The sequence below is a fragment of the Lissotriton helveticus genome, chromosome 1_1, assembly GCF_964261635.1.
Source record: "Lissotriton helveticus chromosome 1_1, aLisHel1.1, whole genome shotgun sequence".
Lineage (NCBI taxonomy): Eukaryota > Metazoa > Chordata > Amphibia > Caudata > Salamandridae > Lissotriton > Lissotriton helveticus.
The window spans coordinates 1,384,009,884-1,384,028,918 of record NC_136057.1 but is presented as its reverse complement, the minus strand read 5'-3'; the positions used below and the strand labels follow the sequence as shown (position 1 = coordinate 1,384,028,918).

General features: G+C 43.4%; 1 long non-coding RNA gene across 1 annotated transcript in view; it reads left to right on the top strand.

Annotated features, from left to right (window-relative positions):
- Positions 1 to 267: 267 nt before the first annotated feature.
- Positions 268 to 19,035, top strand: part of LOC144773058 (uncharacterized) — a 42,408-nt gene continuing 23,640 nt past the window's right edge. Inside the window, exon 1 of the long non-coding RNA XR_013599911.1 lies at positions 268 to 398. This is a non-coding gene — a long non-coding RNA (uncharacterized LOC144773058). The remainder of the gene's footprint in view (positions 399 to 19,035) is intronic.

The window sequence follows — 19,035 nt, the reverse complement described above, 5'->3', positions numbered from 1 at the left end:
GGGAGAGAAATCTCATCAGCGTCTCAAAGTACACTGAATAGTTCAATTATAACCCTTCCACTATCTTACTCATGGTGTGATAATTAGTAGATTACCTATGTGATCTCGTGCAACTCTCTGATAAAAACAGAGGTCATTGGAGATTAGAAAGTTCGAATACAGAGATAAGAGTTCGAATACAGAGATAAGAGTTATGCTTGCCATCCCTGGTCCAGCCTTAACGTCTCATTACAGTGTTCCAGGGGATGTCATCATTCAACCCGGTCACATGGCTCGACAAGCGATGCACCCATCTCTGTTCTTTCTCAAATAGACTGGTTTCTGTTCCATACTCAAGGTGCTCTATCACAGTCCAGTGGATGTCTGAGGGGGAGTGCTTAAGCTCCTTATAAGGTGTGGTGAGTTTGGTGTTATTTTTACTACATCTTATGTTGCTACGGTGTTCGCCAATCCGGAGTTTAACCATCCTTTTGGTCATCCCCACGTATCTTAATCCACAAGGGCAGGTTATTAAATACACGACATTGCATGTATTGCAATTCGTGTGTTGCCGCTGATGCCATGTTTTGCCTGGTTCTAAGGTGAGTGCCTTGGATATGGATGTGAGAGAACAAACACTACATCCTCCACAAGGAAAATGGCCGCATACAGGAGGAAGACCCCATGCATCCAGTACACTCCTTGTTTTTTGTTCCTGTCGTCGTGGGCGAGTATGTACCACGGAGTCCTTCAAACTCCTAGCTTTTTTGAAAGAGAACAATGGTTTCTCCTATTTGCAGTTGTTGGAGGTCAGTATCCTCCAATGTCTCTTAATGCTGCGACTCACTGTGTTTGATGCTGTGTTGTAAGTTGTAACACATGTCAAGGGTATCTCTTGGTTGGTTGCTTTTGGGATGTTTTCTAAAAGAGCATCGTGATTTTGATTTCGTGCCCTCTTATAACTCTTACTCAAGAGGTGATTAGGATATCCCCTCCTTTGTAATTTCTCCGTGAGGTCCCGAGCTTTGGTTTTATAATCTGAGACCTCACTAAAATTCCTCCTAATCCGGAGGTATTGTCCAAAAGGGAGATTCTCTCTTAATGGTTGTGGATGAAAGCTTGAGTAATTTAGCAGGTTATTTCTCGCAGTAGGTTTGAAATAGGTTCTAGATGTTAAGTTCCTGCCTACTCTTGTGATTCTAACATCCAGGAATACAATCTCAGTGCTGTCATATTCATGTGTGAACTTGAGATGTAGGTCTTGGTTATTCAACCATACAAAAAAGGCAAGTAAAGACTCCTCATCACCCTTCCAAATTAACAGCACATCATCTATGTATCTCTGCCATTGAATAATGTTTGCAAAATGGGGGTTGGTGTTGGGTAGGATGTATTTACTCTCAAAATTGAATACGTACAAACCTGCCACGCTAGGAGCAAATGTGCTTCCCATTGACATGCCGGTAGCTTGTAAATAGAGATCATCTTCATATTGGAAAACATTCCTCTTCAGTGCCAGTGTCGCACAATCGACCACAAAAGACCGAGATGTCTGATATTGCCAGTCAGTTTGTTCTAATGTTTGTGCAATTACCTCAATAGTAGCATCTTGAGATATCGAGGTATACAGACTCTCTATGTCTAATGCCGCCAGGAGGCAGGGTTCTTCTGGCAGAGTGATAGTTTGTAGTATAGCCAGGAGACTTTTAGTTTCTTTGATGTAAGTGCTAGTTAGTTCAATGATGGGCCGCAGGAAGAAATCGCAGTATTTAGACAGAGGTTCTAAAAGAGAACCTAAACCTGAAACAATCGGCCTCCCTGGAGGTGGAAGGATCCCTTTGTGGGTTTTCGGGAGAGTATAGAAATATGGCATTCTCCCGTCTGTCATAGTCAAAAAATCCACTTCTTGTTTGCTTATTTTCCCATCATGTTCGGCCTCCATCACTAGGTCAATTATCTCTGTTTTCAGGCTCGAAGATGGATCCTCCCTTAATGGTACGTAGTTTGTTTGATTACTAAGGAGGCGCCGGCACTCTCAATCGTAGTCTTCCGTGTCCAGGATGACTATACCTCCCCCTTTGTCAGCACCCTTAATCACTATGTTGTTGTTATCTTGTAAGGAGCGTATTGCTTGAAACTCCTCTGAGGTTAGATTTTTAAAAGGTACAGGAGTCTCCAAAGACTCAACATCATTAATAACCGCCTGTTCAAAGGCCAGTAATTCAGGTGAGATCATGTGTGGTGGAGGGGTAAAGGTAGATTTTGGTCTAAAATTTGTACCTCCTCCTGATGTTTGAGTGTGTTCTGTTGCTTGTTTCTCAAAGAAATGTTTTAATCGTAATTTACGAAAAAAGTCACTAAGCTCACAGCGTAGTTTGAATTTATCAAAGCCCGGTGTTGGGACAAATCCCAAACCTTTCTCTAATACTCTCATTTCTGGTGTAGTTAGATTTGTTGTTGAGAGATTGAGGACTAAGTTTTCTGATTGCTCGGTCCGGCTCTCTGTTCGGAGGTTTTGCTCCTCGTATTGTCGCCCACCGATTCCTTGTTTCCCATTGGACTTGGTTGGACCCTTTCCATCTCCCTTTCTTCCCCTGGCCCCTCCCTAAAAAAGGCGGTTGTTGGAACATCTGGGGTTGAAAAAACTGTGGTTGTGGTGGGCCAAAAGCCGGGTTCCATCCCATCATAGGTGGGAACGGTAGAGGTTGGTGGTAGGCACCATGGTAGCCTCCCTGTTGGTACGTTTGTTGGCCACGGTTCGGGGCACCTCTTCCTCTACCCCGACCCCTGTTCTTTCTGCCCGTGCTTCCTGTACTAGAACCACTGTTATTAGAATCTCCCGAAGCATCAGAGTTGTAATCTGTCTTCGACGGTGGAGTAAAGTCCGGACTTGTGTACGGATAGGCCTTCACATATGACCAACGAGTCAGGTCTTTTTGAAATTTCTGGGCTTTAGATTGTGCTAAGCCTTCCTTATACTCATTCATTTCCTTATTGAGATCCTCCAGTTTCTTCTTATACCCTGTCAGGGTTGTCCTGAAATGACTTTCAGTCTGTTGAATCTCAATTTGCAAGGCTTCTGATAGTCTGAGAGCCGTTTTAATTATCAAAATTGCCCAGTCCCTGGTGCAATGCCAGGCTATTTGGGCCCATTCCTTTCTAAATGTCGCGTCCTCAAGAAAAATCCTTGGGGCGTTTGTTACTAGTAATCCTTTAGGAGCTGTATTTTTCATCAGATATTCTTTTAGCATCGTGCCATGCAAGATGGCTCTGATGCGGCTCCTCTTCTGTTCCCCAAGTTTGTCCCACTCCGTTGTCTGGGAGATGGTTTGGGAAATAAGTGTATCCGCAAACAACGAAGCATCCCCTAGGAGTGCATCCACTTCTTCTCTCGAATAAGAGAGACCTAAATCTTCCATTTTGTCTAAAACAAGGGTAAACAACGACGGACGGAATATACTCTCGCAGCTGTGCGCTGCAAAATCTATTTCAACAACAAGAGAGCCAGGGACATAGATGCTCACTCTCCTACCCCAATTCAATATATTTCAACAGCAAAGGAGTGACTGTCAGTTAAATCACTGTGTGCTAGTGAAAAAACAAATAAATTAAACAAAGAGACAGAGAAACTCTATTCGTAATCAGAGTAACACTATTTGTAAAAAGAACCCTCACTCACCCTAGTGATGACATGCTTCATCATGGGGTTCCCACAGGGGAGACCGAATATCTCCCCCGTGTGCTACAACGCCTTAACCTTATCTAGGTAAATAACCAATAAGGTTCAAGTCAAGGTCAGTCCTAAAAACTTAGAGGTCAATAGGATTCTAATGAATGCAGATGATGTGACTTTATTTTTGGGTCCTGAACAACAAAATATAAGGATTAATTTAAGATAATAGAACCATTTTGAAAAAAAATCTCCAGCAATAAAATAAATGACACCATAATATAAGGACTCCTATTAAATGATTAGATCTCTCAGTTAGCAGAAGAGGCACAGACAATTATGTCCTGCACTGTTTGGGATTTGGGGGTACAGGTATAAGGTGCAACAAAGCACCGTCTGAATTATAAGTGTTTACTATCCAAATATGAGATTGATATTCAAATCTTGTAACATGCCTTTGTCTGTGGCTGGCCATGTAAACATCATACTAATGATTTTTATTTCAGTGCCTTTCTTCTGTGCATATATTCATTTTTACAAATGTAAACTATTTACTATCCTGAATTGTTCAGGCTGGAAAGACCTTTCTGCCTGCCATAAGTAGTGTGCTCCCCTGGGGAAAGAAACATGGATCTAACCCGAATATGTATACTATTTGGCAGCATTTGCACAATTTATTCAATGGTTCGTCTTCCCAGGAGGCAATACACAGTTTCCCCCCCACATTATTTGGAATGGTATGACTAAAAAGCGCGGGAAAGTGGCATATCCCTTCAAATTTCATAGCCTAAAGACTTCAAAAATCAGGTTAAAAACACTAAGGGGTCTATTGGGATTGCGGGTGGATAGCTGCCGCCAGTCCGTGGTGGCAACCGCCGTTCTGGCGGCGGCCATCCGCCCGCGGTCGACACCCGGAAAACCGCCAGTCCGATTAGCATCGTGGCGGTGGTATTTTACCATAAAAAACAATTGCTCACCTTCGGGTTGTTTACGTTGTTCCTGCGTTCCAGCGCTATAATTTTGCAATGAATGATGGAATAATACATGACGTGGCATAATTTTAGAATTTTATGAAAACGCATACATGTAATTCCCAAAATCATACAAACTAAGCTGGTATAATTTAAATTTCACCCGGGTCTTATGCAGCTTCCTATAATCTCAAACTTCCACACATCTCAATACTTTTGTTTATAGGCTGTACTATAAACCAGAACATCTTCCTAAATCCTCTAAAGAATATCATAATTTGTGCATGATACTCCTGGGAAAGGTCAGTACTGTAAGGCGAAAATGGATCAGAAGATTAAATTAGAACATGATCTTTGTATGACTATGTTAGGCAGACAGTAAACGTATGGCCCTGCATTTTGTCCTTCTGATTTCATTTGTTATATGGATCGGCCTCTCTTTAAGTGTCCAAAGGTGGAGCATAATTATATTCCATGACTAATAAGAATGGGGGCGGAAGAGCAAAGAAATATTTTATGAAGAATTGTTCTATAAATATCTAGAGTTTTAAATGTACATTTAAAAAGACTTCCGAGCCACAAACAAATTGGTTTAATAGCTTGATAGGAGATTATACGGAATCACATTTACTTTACGTATTAGATGTTCATGATTAATGGACCCTTCTTTAAATCACTGGACACTAACATATTTTTCTACTTTCTTGCTTTGCTATGTCTTCTCCTATTCCTTTTATTGAAATAAAAAACAAAATAATGCAATGGAACACTGTGGCCAAAGTTGTTAAGGCATGTTTGTTAGATGGTGCCCAAAATCTTGCCCCAACTGACAGGGACAATTTCCCTCCCTCAACCCCAATAGTGACTAATGCCCCAGGCCTTCCACAAAATTAGCAAACATTCATTAGAAGGCTTCCCTGGGGTAAACTATATCAGTGTCACCTCAAACACTCAGAACACAGCTTACCAGCTCAAGGCCGACTGCGAACAGCAACCAGCCCTGGTGGATTGCTACTCGACCGGCCCTGGGAGCGAGGAGGGGGATGCTAGTAAAAAGCACCCCTTCCGCTTTTGTTACAGTGGGCAGATATTGCAACAGTGCTGCAAAACCATACTCCAGTGACAAAACCGACCCCCAAGGCCAGAATACAGGCCCCCACGCTTCCAGCCCACCAAGGAAGCGCCCGGTGCCCACTATGGCCAGTCTTGCCCTGCGGTCTCCCTCGGTAGTGCTTGTGCTACCTTTGGCACCACTTCTTTCTTGATGAAATGTGTGCCAGCCTGTCTGTGATTTTCAGGCTTGTCTTAAATTCCTCCCTCACGGGTGAGTTGCGCACTTACAATTCCCTGATTGATTGATTGATTGAATCAATGTGGATTTGTAAAGAGCAGCTAAACACCCAACGGGGTATCCAGGTCCCGGAGTCTCATTCCAACAGTCGGATCTTGATAGGAAAGCGCTGAGAAAGCAGGGAAAAGGAGGAAAAAGGGGATAAGTTATTCAAAAACAGGGGGAAAAAACAAGGAAAAGGAATTTGAAAATGAGGGGAAAGCAACGATAAGGCACTCAAAATCCTGAGGGAAAAGCAAGGAAAAAGCAGTGCAAACAAGGGGAAAACAAGGAGAATGGAAATCAAAAAATGGTGAAGAAGTAAGGAGAAAGCAATGAAAACGAGGGAAATACAAGGGAAAAGCGAAGAGAAGGTACTAAAAAAACAGGGGAAGAAGCAAGGAAAAAGCTGTGAAAATGAGAGAAAAGCGAGAGATGGCACTCAAAACCCCCCTCCTTGATAAAACGTTTTCAGAAGTTGGTGGGTATGTCAAGGTGGCCTAACCACAGGCACTTATGTCCCCACTGGACGTGAAGCTGTGTTGGTATCATGTGTGATAGGGTCTTTCATGCCTTTTATATGTTTTCCACTCTACTTCTCTTCTCCATAGCATTGTTCCCTCCAAGGGGTGCTGACCTGGAGAGTGTGACCTCAGGGGGGAGCTGTGTTTAGCAATAACTTAGGTTTTAAAAGCACCTGCAGCAGAGTTCTTTGTGCATCTAGCTTTCAGGCCACTATAAAAAATGTCAAGATAACTCTTGTGATTAATATTCCTGCCAGAAAGAGAGAGCTGAGAGTGTTGTCTCATGGCAGTTTTGACTCACCATAAAGTAGCGCAGAGGGTTAATATACCTGCTGCAAAGAACAGATCTATGTTTTATGTTGATAGCTGAGCGGATAGTAAAGTCAGCCCTTACAAGCGCTTTAAAACAAATGAATTATATGCGAGAGTGGGGTTGAGGTTCCGTGAATTCTGAACCCGTTCCATAAAGGTCATGGTTTCGTTATGAATTTGATATTAGCAAACCGTAACTAGTTAGTGTGGCAAGTATGAGTGTTTTCGTCACGTTAGACCGATGGATTCACTACGTATTTAGGGATTTCGTTCTGAACCCTTGGGTTCCATTTTGTGTATGGCAGCCATTTTGTGGTTGCCCTCACATAGGCCGATGACTGCGGCTGAACGAGTCTTTAGCACACGTACACTTTAGCTGACTTCTGAATGACCTGAGCGAACAGACCCTCTTGCCTGAAGTCAACCTTGTTAGGCCAGTTCCTTTCCCAGTAGCTGATCAAGATTGAGGATCAAAGCACAGGACATCGTAAAACTTTATTGCACACAAATATGCCTTATCCTACTCTCACCTGTTTCTGCTCCTTTCTTTATGGTCTATTTACAATGGGGATGTGCCCTTTTTTATTATGGGTTCGTTCGACCTGTCTAAAGAACAATGTTGGGTTTGACCGATGATTGATCATGGGCTGGGCAACTGAAAAGTGGGTTTTACCGTCATGCGATATCTCTGGTGTGGATACATGTGATTGGACAGTTTGTAAATGTAAGGTATTTGTCTGGAATGTGATTTTTGGCATAAAAAGGGATGACTTGCTTTGTAAAATTGAGCAGTCTCCTGAGAACTCATACCGTGTTGACTTCTAGGACTTCTGTTACTGGCTGCAGCCAATAAATTCGATCTTTGACGCCACCAAGAAGTTTCCGTGTCTCTGTGTTCTAAGACAGGTGATACCCGAAGACTTTGGGCGTGCCCCTGGCGCCGCCAGTTCTTAAATAACCCGGTTCTTCAGGGTTATGAAGAGATTAAGGGAACTTTTTCCGGGTGGTAGTTAGGGAATCTGAGGAGGAGGTCGTAGGGGAGGGGGTAAAAAAAAAAAGCCTGTCGCACCAGGTGCCACCAGCGCTAATTCAGGCCCTGGTTCCTCTTCACTATCCTTGCTGTGCTCTAGCTGGCTTACCAAGAAAGAACAGAATTGATTGTGAAGTTAAAAAGACGAACTGAAAGTAAAATGTCCGTGCCATACTGTGACTTGCCAGTGGGAGTCACTGTCACATTTGTAAATTGCCACAGAACATTTGCTAGATGCATAAACTAGGTAGGACTATCACAATACAAAAGGAGCTTTTTAATTTAAGACCAGGGTCTGTAGCAGGTTACATATGAAATGCACACAGCAAACCTCACCAGGAGCAAGGTACTTCTCATCAGGTTCCCTGCCCCTGTGCTGTAACTGCAATAAAAAACAAACTGATGAAAGGAATGTATGAACCGGTAAACAACGTTTACAATGCATCGTTTACAATGCATGTGTTTACAACGCAAGTCGTTACAACGATGGGTTGGTACATCGCATGCCATTTCAACGCAAGTCGTTGCAACGACTTTCTGTAGGGGGCAGAAGGTGTTGGATTTTCAATCCAAGACCTTCCCTACTGTTGCACACACTGGAGTTGGAATAGTAAATGATACTATTCCGAACTTCAGTGCCCACCCCTACAGCAAGTCGTTTTAACTACTTGCGTTGTAATGGCATGCAATGTAACAACGCGTCGTTGTAACGACTTACGTTGTAAACGTATGCATTGTAAACGCATGCGTTGTAAAGAGTGCTATTCGTATAAAACAGTCTCAGCCACTGGCAACCACTTGTGCTGCATCCTAGTCCCTTGTTTTTCACCCACTGTGCTCCTTAAGAGATTGACTATATGCAAATCCGTCATGGTCCAACTCCAGTAGGAGGAGTGTAGCATGAAGTGCCAGACCAGGTCCCCTCCAGACGAGAACACAAGGAACCTCAGTCTAGGGTTCAGCCTACATAGACCTCATCAGGGAGGTTTAGTTTGACTCTCGTATATCAGCAAGCATGGGTCACATGTCTCGGGATACCTGTCACACTTAGGACTTCTACTGCAATAAACAACAGAGAGATGGAAGGGATGCTTGATACCAGCCTGAGCTACTGGCTATCTCTTTGGCCAGTACATCATTATTCGTCCTATCTCATGTAACTACAGATCAGCTTTCTAAGAGACACAGCAAGTTTCTATTGAATAAACCAAACACTTAGGCGAGTGGGGACACAGAGAGCACATGATGAAGACAAGGCATGCTATCATGTTTGTCGGTTCTCTCCAGGATAGCAACCAGTACCATATTGTGAGTGTGCACTGGGTATCACTGCTGCACTGGTAACTGCTCCCTCCCTGACCTCGGCTAATGCCCTACTGCAAGAGTACAGAGGGTGGCACTGCTGCAGGGGTATATGCTCCCTGTCGAAAATCAGCCAATGCAATGCTGTGGTTTTCCACCAGGGGCTGTATTTCAAAAAGTACCTTGAGGGACATACCAGATATTTGCACCCTCGGTGACCGCGGGGCATTTTTACATTATAGAAGGGGTTGCAGATGTGTGTATAGTCCTTTCTATAATGTGGATTGCGCAGGCAGATATTTTGCATACATGTGACCCTCTGCAAATGATGGAACCGTTTGCCTTACACCTGTGCGGTATTAGAGATGTGGAAATAGAGGCAAAAGAGCTGCCGAGAGGCGCATTGGCTGTGCTCCACATACAACTGACACAGGGTCAGTGTGTCCTGTGGGCACCCAGAGGGAGGGGGCACAGAGTACAGAGGGAACCCCCAGGCATCCCCCTGCGCTGGTTGCAGTAATGCACTGCACTCACTCATGTTAAAAGATGAGCCACTGGGATCAAAAAGATACCCTGCATTTCAATAGTGCTCTCCTCAGCGCATGTGTGAACTACCAGAGTTCACGCTTGCAAGGCGTACCTCCTCCAAAGCGGCCTTAAAATCTCTTCACTGGCTACCAATCTGTGAAAGGATCAAATACAAAGCCCTCTGCGTATGCCAGCGTATCTTAGGAGGCAAAGCACCCGCCCCTTTGAACGGTCTTATTACCCCCTACAGACCAGAGCGGATGCTCAGATCCTCCGACACTGGCTTGGTCACTGTCCCCAAAATCCGCAGAGCCCGCATGGGGGGAAGATCGTTCCGTTTTCTTGCCGCCAAGAATTGGAACTTACTGCCGATTGAACTACGCCTGGAACCCTCTGAGCCCAAATTTCGCAGAGCCCTCAAAACACATCTGTTTCGTCTAGCACTGCCCTAACTTCTCCTCCCTAACTTCTCCTCCCTTACTAAAGCATTCTTAGCGCAGGGACACGCCGATGAGCGTAACTAAGCGCTTTATAAAATTCCAAAATAAGCAAGATGGCCGCCAGTGTGGTGTAGTGGACAGTCGCACCTATTCCCTCTCCCGACCAGGACGATATGGTTGATGCCCTGAGGAGTTCTTGGTACTGGATATGAGACTGCTCTGGTGGCTAAATAGGGCGGTGAGCAGTGAACATAAGTGCACAGAAAGGAATCTCAGAGAAAGCGTCTTGTTAACAGCCAGAACAGTGCTTAAAAATACACGAAGGTACTGGGAAGTAATTATCAGCGGGATGTCCCAGAAAGGAAAGAGAGAGAAGACCGAAAAAGACAAAGACAAGGAGAAAGCAGCGCCTATGGCCGGTATTACAAACAAGCTACAGGGAACAGGCACGATCCCTAAAACACCCTGTCCCGGCAAACGCGGGACGCCTGCACCAGCCTTAATATTAACTTTGGCCCAGAAAACCTTGCAACGCAAAGCCGACAAAGACAAGAAACTTGGAATGAAAACTACGGCTACGAGGGATGAGACACAGTACATAGCTGCTGGGCTAAATAAAGATGTACTCGAACAAAGAAACAGGATTACGGCGGTAAAAGAGGGCAAAGAAGCAACCTTCAGGCAGCCTACCTTGCCGGAATCCTTCTGTGCAAAACCAGCTGTGAGTGCAGCAGTGGCGAAGCCACCGGAGGAGCAACTACCCGGTAGTGAGAACGCCACCGGAGAAACGAGGGAGCCGGGCGCCGTCCTCGCGGACGCCAGCGGTTCAGTAACCAAGCAACCAGTGAGCCCAGTCACGGGCGGCGCAGCCTCAGTAAGCGTCCCCGCGGACGCTAACAGAGAAGGGAGAGAGCCAGACGGCATTCTCGTGGATGATAGTGGAGAAGCGAGGGAGACGGGCGCTATCCATGCGAACGCTGGAGGAGACCCGAGGGAGACGGGCGCCGACCTCATGGACGCCTCGGTAACCAAGCAAATAGTGAACGCAGCCGCGGGCGGCGCGACTTCAGCGGGAGCAGCATCGGAGCTGGAAGAAAGTGCTGGCAGCTCAAACAAACAGGAGGGCCAGGTGCAGGCATCGGTAGCAGAGACAGAGGGGGTAAGAAACATGAACAATGAAAGGATGCTAGACGCACTGTTGCAAGTGGAAGAAGAATGGTCTAATAAGCTGGGACAGAGTAATGGTGCAATGTGGGGCAGTCTGGCAAGTATCGAATCGTCGAGAGAGAGAGAGGGGGATAAATTCTTTTCTGTGAATGAAGGTTCAGACACTACTTCAAGCGACGAGGCAGGTAAATCTATAGGCAAATCCACAACAGAAACTAGCTCAGACACTGAAGAGAGCGGGGAGAGAAATACAAAAAAAAAAGGAAACACACTGTAAGGCGTGGAGGCTCCCCAGATAAAACGAATAAAAACCTGCTGTGGGACTACTCAGTAACTGCAAGCACCTATCAAGAAACCTCAATAGGGGGAAGCGGGGCAGCAGGAGGTGGGGACCCTGAAACTTCACAAAATGTCACAATGGATATGCTGTTTAGTACTCTTAAACAAATGCAGGCTGAGGCAAGTGCAGAGAGCAGAAGAGCCAGACATGACACTAAGAAAATCCAAACCTCGATTAGGAAAATGAATAAAAAATACGAGGAAGTGGAAGAAAGAGTGGGACTTGTGGAGGAACGGACTAGCAGAGTCGAGGATGAGATTACTGATTGGCAAGCATTTAAAATGGAACAGACTAAAGTGGCAGAGGACTTGCAGTGGAAAATTGAAAATTTTGAGAACCGGCAAAGACGGAGTAACGTGAGACTTCTTGGACTGGAGGAAGGGGTGGAGGGGCAGGATCCCAGAGGTTTTGTCATTAAATTGCCTTCCCTGTAGTACCATGGCAATGGGAATTAGAAGTACAACGAGCGCATAGGTTCCCACTGGTTAACAAAAAGAGGAAAGATGATAGACAGGATAACATGCCTAGGGCTATGCTGGTTTTCTGTGGTAACTATTTGGCAAGGCAAGAAATAATGGAAAAAGCCAGACCAGATGCCAAAAAAACAGCTCAAGGAGTAACTTTCTTTGCTCGCCCCGATTTTTGTCACGTAACGGTAGAGAGACGGTGGCGACTTAGGCAGATGATAACACCTTTCCAACAGCAAGGGGCAGAGGCTTACTTAAAGTTTCCTGCAAAATTGAAGACCATCGTAGGTGGTCATGTTAAGATGTTTTTCTCGGAGGTAAAGGCCAGCGAATATTTAACAGAGTTGACAGAGAAAAACAAGGGAAGAGGGGGAAAAAGATAAAGATACAAGTGGCAGTGCCAGGATAGGGTAGCAACACAGGGTGTTGGGCGAGGAAGGAAAGACAATGAAATTGGGAGGGAGAGGGAAGCGACTTTACATCACACAGCAGTCACATATAGGTCATGTGTGACCTATTTGCCTGTGGAAGGGGTGAGGGGAGGGGGGCGGGAGTCCTGTGGGTGGGGTGCGGGGAGGGAGGGTGGGCAAAGGGGAGGTTGAAAGTTGGAAAATAAGAGCACAAATAGCGGAAAAAGGGAGAAAAGAACATACTAGAGAGAAAGATGTATCAGTAAGCGATCTGATGGCTAGTGCTAAAAGAGTATGTCATTGTAGACGGGAAATTTTTGAGAAACATAAATGGCTTTAAGGATGATCTCCATGAATGTATGTGGGTTGAACAATGCTGATAAAAGACAAAAAGTTGCTGCTATGTTGAGATCGCTTAGATTAGAGATAATATGTCTGCAGGAGACACACATTGCAGGAAAAGAAAATTTTTTGTTGGAACAAATGGGGTTTGACATCCTTGCCTATACAAGGCAAGAAACAAAGACAAGAGGAGTGGCAATATTAGCCAAAAAAGGGGCCGTAAAACTTAAAAGGAAAAAAGAAGATCAAGAGGGAAGATGGGTAATTGCGGAGGTGGATGTACAGGGGGGATGTTATACAATAGCGTCAGTTTATGCCTCAAATGATGATGAACCAGACATCTTTGAAATGCTAGACGGAGAACTCGCATTATGGACTGAACCAATAATATGCTGTGGAGATTTTAACATTAATGGACTAAATGGGATGAGCTTGTTGAACAGGGGAGGGTATAATGGTAGAAAGAAAAAAACGTGCAAGGCCATACACTATATGGCGCGGCATAATGCACTAGTAGACGTTTTGGCGGAAAAAAATCCAATAGGGACAGGGAGTACATTTTATTCAGCCCCGCATAAGATGGTAGCCAGATTAGACTATTTCTTTATTTCTAGATCAATTACAAACGATTCTAAACTAGTAAAACTGCCCAGAGTGGTATCGGATCACAATCCATTAGTGTTGAGTATACCGATGCTCAATAAGAATGCGAGTAAAAACAGTACATGGACATTTGAGAGAGGATTATTGAGGGAGCCAGGTTATATAAGACATATGCAGGAATGGATACCCCAATATTGGGAAGAGAATAGGAATACAGCTACAACTAATATGATCTGGGACGCATTTAAAGCTGGAATCAGGAGAAACATTAAGCTATACACTGCAAAGAACTAAGAAAGAGAGGATCAAGACAGAGAAAAGGATGAGGGAACTGGAGGTCCTAGAAGAAAGACTAATTACAGCAATCCACAAGCGAGACCCACTAGAGGAAATACTCTTAGAAATAGAAATAAATAAAGCAGAGGCAGGGACAAGCCTGGCACAGAAGGCGGCAGGGAATTACCTAGCAAAGAAGGAAAAGTGCTATGAGTTCAATGAAAGGGTTGGACACTTACTAGCAATATGCACCCGACAAAATTTATCAGCAGGGGATATAAAAGAAATTAAAGATAGGTTAGGTAATGTGGTTAGTACACCAGAGGAGATACAGGAGGTTTTTAGAAGCTACTATGGCAACCTATACGATTCAAGCATAGGAAACGTGGATGGAAAAATTACAGACTATTTGGGGGGAATACAGCATGATATATTAGACACTGCAGCTAAGGAAGAATTAGATCTCCCACTAACATTACAGGAGGTAAGGGAGGCCGTGAGAGACTTACCGGTGGGGAAAGCCACAGGACCAGATCAGATCCCGGCAGAGTTTTATAAAATTTTTTGGGATCAACTGGGGGGAGACATGTTAGAGACTCTTAGACAGGCACAGGCTGGTAGTTCGATACCACGGTCATGGGCAGGCGCAGACATAATAGTGATCCTGAAAAAAGACAAGCCACCACTAGAGCCAGGGTCTTATAGACCAATCACACTCTTAAATGCAGACACAAAAATCTTTTCAAAATCATTAGCCCAAAGACTTAGCAAAATCATTGAAGGATTAGTTAGTACTTCACAGCATGGCTTCATCCCTGGAAAAGGTACGACCCAACATACTAGGCAGATGATAACCATCTTAGATGCAGTTGAGGTATCGCGAGATCCTGTCGCAGCCATATTTCTCGACGCTGAAAAGGCCTTCGACAGGGTCTCGTGGGACTACTTATGGAGGGTTATGAAATGGTTCGGGATAGGCGAGGGATATATTAAGGCAATCCAGGCTCTCTATGAAAATCCAATAGCAAGGATAAGAATAAATAGAAGTTATACAAAGGAAGTTCAGATCAAACGAGGGACCAGGCAGGGCTGCCCAGCTTCGCCGCTGCTGTTTGCTTTATATCTAGATCCCCTGCTAAGAAAATTAGATTCTAATAGGAATATCCAACCGGTGATACTGCACGGGAGGGAGTACAAACTATTCGCTTATGCAGATGACGTGGCCATTATAACACCAAAACCAGGGAGAGCGCTAGTTGAAATAGAGCAGGAGGCCTTGAAATTTGGAATGATTGCAGGATATTCAATTAATAAAGGTAAAACCCAGATTGTTCAAAATAAATATACAATACACCAAGATAATAGAATTGTCCCCGAAGCTACATATTTAGGGATAAAGGTGACCACTGACTTAGATAAGTTAGTAGAACTTAATATGAGTCCATTACTAGATAAGGTTAAAAGAAACACCGAAAGGATTCACAACCTACACCTGACGTTAATGGGGAGAATAAACGTTATTAAGATGATTACTTCCCAAAATTCTTATACCTTTTCAGAACGATTCCATTGTTTTTTGAACAATCATGGTTCCGGAAACTGGAATTAATACTTAATAGGTTAATCTGGGCCCAAGGGAAGACCAGAAGAGCGTATCGATACATGGTACTCCCAAGGGAGAAGGGAGGTTGGGGAGCCCCGGATTTTAGACTTTACTATTGGGCAGCAACATTGCAGTATACACAAGGGTTATTAGGTGGAGGGAGAAATTAGGAACAGAATACAAATGTATATAGAGCACTAGTTGGGGAGGAAGCTGAGAATGGTTTGTTGAAAACAGTGGATTATAACTATTTTAAACATACCAAGTTTAAGACTTTACAAGCAGCATATAAAGTCTGGAGAGTGGTGGCAAAAAAGCTGGGTATCGGCCGATACAATTATTACACACGACTATATAACAATCATTCATTACCAGGGGAGATATTCAGGGATACAATTATGAAGGAATGGGATAACAAGGGGATTAAAAAGATAGGAGATCTAATGGACATGGAGGGGACAATTAGACAATTTCAGGACTTACAAATGAAATATGACATAAGAGGAAACAATTTTTTCAAATATTTACAGCTAAGAAGCTATCTAGCAGATAAAAGAGGAGGACCAATAGGGTTCGAACATAGCAGGATTATGGAGTATATAGAGAAGTCGGATCGATGCACAATTAGACAGCTTTACGCAGAATTGTATACATTAAAAATCGATGATATAGATAAGTTTGCCACCAAATGGGTGGAAAAGGTGGGTGCCTCCATGGAGGATCTACAGACATCCTTGATGTTAGGCCACACAGTTTTATGTTCCGCAACATTACAATCGCAACACTACAAAACAATATACTCTTTATACCACACGCCAGCAAGAATTGCACAGTGGGGTGGGGCCAATGGAATCACATGCCCACGTTGCGACTCATTAGAGGCGGATATTGTTCACATGTTCGCTCAATGTCCACAATTACATACACTAAAAGGGGCAATTGAGAATTTTTTGGCAAACTCGTTGGGAATCAAAAGAAAATTGACAGATGATATAATAATCTTAGGATTCGCGGGAGAAACAGAGGATTATTACATAGAATTTTTGTTTATGGTGACGGCGGTGTATCGAATTGGAATTGCGAGAGCATGGCTTGACAAGGCCCCCCCTACTTTTGAACTCTGGATAGCAAGGCTGATCTCTACTTACAATCTGGAGAAAGCAATTTTTTAAAAAAATTTTTTTTTTTTTAATTTCAAAATATTTTATTGAAAGTAAATTTTTTTCCATATACAAAGGCAGAAAGCTATTTATGAAAGAAAGGGCAGGAGGGCGAGAGCATTGGGTGAAAGAATCTGGCAACCTCTAACTCGCTGGAAGAATAGTAAGATTCAAGGCGGGAGCGAGTAGAAATGAGTAGGAAGCCAGAAAGTAATGTTAATGATATGATTACACCAATTTGGATAGTGGTATGTAGATAATACTAAAGCACATATGAATATGAGTATTTGTATTATTTTTGGTTGTTTTATTGTTTTATAGTTTTTTTTTTTTTTTTTTCCTTTTTCTTTTCTCTCTTCTTTTTGTATACTGAATGTTTTATGTGCTATACTGGAGAACACTGTAAAAATGGGATAAAAATTTTAATAAAAAGTTATAAAAAAAAAAAAAAAAAAAAAAAAATCCAAAATAAATAAATAAGGAGGGCAGCATATTTGTGGTGTAACTGGGTGCGCTGCCCTGATTTACACCAGACGCTCCGTGTTAAGGGTGCACCTTATTGCAACTGCGACTTCGGGCCAGATATGAAATTCGGGCAAAGGTGTCATTATCAAATGTGTCTAACTCCTCTGATGCCTTAGTCAGTGCCATAATGCGACTTAGCAGTGGGCATCTCTACTGCATCAGTGTCATTTCCTAACCCAAGGGGGTGCGGGGGCCCAGGCAACCACATTGGCTCTTCAGTACGGTTGCCTGGCCACTGAGCATCTATGTGAGGTAGTGCACCTCCCTTTCACAACTCTCCTGTCTTATCATGCAACCTTTCACCCAATAGTTTATGCTGTTATTTTATGGCTTGCTTTATTTGCATGTGACCCCGGGTGTAGTCTTTGCTATTTTGTTAAAAATTAACCTAATTTACAATGTGTAAACCTCGTAAATGTGCTGGTTTTACAACGGATTACCCGTTTCTCCACAAAGTCTGATTGGGCAGACAGTCCAATGGGTTCAGAAAAAAATATGAACACCCTAAGTGCAGTGGTTCTTAACTTGTGGTCCATGGACACCTGGATATGCGACTCCTATTCAGAGGGTCTGAGACTGTTTAGACAACAATATAATTTTAGAGGATTAGTAAACTACATGTAAATATAACAGCAAATTGTAAAATAGAAAGAATAAAAGCATTCTGTAAATGTGAAGGAGTTTGAAGCTAAAAAGTAAGTTGGTATCCACAACTGGATTTGTGGGAGCAGGCCAAGTACAGCAAACAGAATATAGCAGAGAGTCTGAGTGGCCTCAATTGAAACAAAAATTGGAGAAAAAAAGACAAAGCATATGCTAGAGTCTAGTATATTGCTTCCTCTTTCCGAATTAGAACCAGAATTAAAGCTCAACCTTCCCATTAAAACGAAATGTTTGATTTTTCTATATTTGTTTGTGCATTAAATTAAATATTTCATCAGACATCCTCAAGCGCTCTACACACATAATAGACCATGGACAATAGTTCCAGTCATTGTTGGTATTCCAATTCTTCTTTATTCAGTTGCTTCACTCTAACCAACACGTGTTTCATCAACAGACTTCATCAGGGCTAAAAACCATACAATGCAACAGAATTATTCTATCGGTATATGGCAGTCCAGAACCTGTTACATCACGTGATTTCTCATAAAGTTATATGTAAAGGGACATTGGCCCAGATGTAGGTAAAATAGATTTACCGATTTTTAATTACCGAATTTTACCGATTCGGTAATTAAAAATCGGTAAATCTAAGGGGTGGATATGTAGGTATTCCATATGTGCTGGAATACCGATTCTGAAGAATTCGGTATTTACCGATTCGGTAAATACCGAATCGGTAATGCCCATTCATTCCTATGGGCTTTGAAGCCCATAGGAATGAATGGGCATGACCGATTCGGTATTTACCGAATCGGTAAATACCGATTTGCACAAGGGTGCAGGGGGTGTCACTTTGACACCCTCTGGCACCCCCAAAACAGGCTCGGGTGCCATGTGGCAGGCATACATGCCCTAAGGGCAGGTCTGCCTGTCACATGGCATAGGTGTGCATGCGCACATGTGCATGCACACCGGAATCAGTATTTTACCATCAAATTGGATTTGATGGTAAAATACCGAATCTGTAAGGCCTCTGGGACTCTGAAGAGTCCCACCTACATCTCGGTGCCTCAGAATCGGTAAATTTACCGATTTTTTATTTTACCGTATCGGTAAAATTACCGAATCGGTAATTTTACCGATTCGTTAAAATAATGCCCACCTGTCACCCATATACCGGTCGGTAACGGCCGAAAATACCGATTTTCGGCCGTTACCGACCGACCTACATCTGGCCCATTATGTTTGAGACATGTTTCCCCAGGATGCAATTTCAATGTTTATTATTGAGAATCTTTTTATTTTTAGCGCGAACTAGACCCGAACCGAATCGAATCAGGTATCAGAGCGCTTTACATAGCACCAGTTACGTTACATGAGGACACACTTTCATTTTAGGCACGGGGAGATTAAGTGATTTGCCCAGGATCACAGGAGGTTTTTGGCGTCG